A 1447-nucleotide genomic window follows, 5' to 3' on the forward strand; every position below is an offset into this window, starting at 1 on the left:
CCCGCCACCTTAGGTGTACGTGGCTGGCGCCTTAGCCGGTTGAGCTATAGGTGCCGAGCCGAAATCTCCAAGTTCTAATGAGGGCTCTAAGATGCCTCAGTGAATGCTAAAGTTGCATAACTTTTATCAAGACAAACCAAGTCATATCACTTCTTCCTTTATAATGCTTTGCCTTTTCCCCAGTACCTAGCTATATCAGCAGCACCACAAGTAACTATTCTCAGAAATGATTACAATGAAATCCACTTTCCTCAGCCTGACAGCCAGCTGACAAATTTAGTTGTTATTTTTTTCTTCTTTATCATATTATTTCTCTATTCAATTTATTTCTTTATGGTTCCTATTACCTTTTTTTAGCCCATGATTAACAGACCAAAGAGTCTAACTCCTTATAAATGTATCCCAATTGAAGAAAAAAAAAATTTAAATATGTATTCAAGTGGCAGAGATGATTTACCTTACAAATTAAATTCTTACTTTATGAAAAAAATAGAAAATTTATTTTAAAGATCAATCTGTGTTGCACTTAGATGATACAACTTACACACAAGGAATAAACCTATATGTAACACAAAGTAATTTCTACAGTGTCTTTAACTTTTATAAGAAAATCAACAAAAACAATGCAAATATATCAGAATACAATTTTCAAAATATGTATACATAGTAGATAAGACTTTCTATCTTTCTTTCTTTTTTTTTATTTTGTGGGATAGACAGAGTCTTACTTTATTACCCTCAGTAGAGTGTGTGGCGTTACAACACAGCTCAAAGCAACCTCCAGCTGATGGACTTAGGCGATTCTCTTTCCTCAGCCTCCCAAGTAGCTGGGACTATAGGCGCCTGCCACAACACTGGGCTATTTATTGTTGTTGTTGCAGTTTGGCCAGGGCCAGGTTTGAACCCATCACCCCTGGTATATGGGGCCGGTGCCCTACCCACTGAGCCACAGGTGCCGCTCCCAGTTAAGGCTTTTTCTGTTTAACTCAACTAAAACTAAGTGCCTGCACCTTAGTGGGTAGGGCGCCAGCCACATACACTGAGACTGGCAGGTTCAAACCGAGCCTGGGCCAGCTAAAACAACAATGACAACTGTAACAACAACAAAAAATAGGGCGCCAGCCCCATATACCGAGGGTGGCCAGTTTGAACCAAACCCCAGCCAAACTAAACAACAAAATAATAGAAGTGCGTTGTGAAGGGTGCCTGTAGTTCCAGCTACTAGGGAGGCTGAGGCAAGCCCAATAGCTGGAGGTTGCTGTGAGCTGTGACACCACAGCACTATACTTAAGGTGACAGCTTGAGACTCTGACAAAAAATAAAAAATTTTAAAAAACTAAGTTGAGCTAAACAAAAAAATTCTTAACTACTATGAGATATATATATATATGTATTTTTTTTTTTTGAGACAGAGCCTCAAGCTATGCCCCTGGGTAGAGTGCCATGG

The 1447-nt window shown here is 39.4% G+C and overlaps 1 protein-coding gene across 1 annotated transcript in view; it reads right to left on the reverse strand.

The window, feature by feature from the left end:
• Nucleotides 1-1447, reverse strand: part of SNTB2 (syntrophin beta 2) — a 112225-nt gene that overhangs the window by 36775 nt on the left and 74003 nt on the right. The window lies entirely within an intron of this gene.

Source organism: Otolemur garnettii, unplaced genomic scaffold (assembly GCF_000181295.1).
Source record: "Otolemur garnettii isolate 467f Iridium unplaced genomic scaffold, OtoGar3 scaffold00047, whole genome shotgun sequence".
Taxonomy (NCBI): Eukaryota; Metazoa; Chordata; class Mammalia; order Primates; family Galagidae; genus Otolemur; species Otolemur garnettii.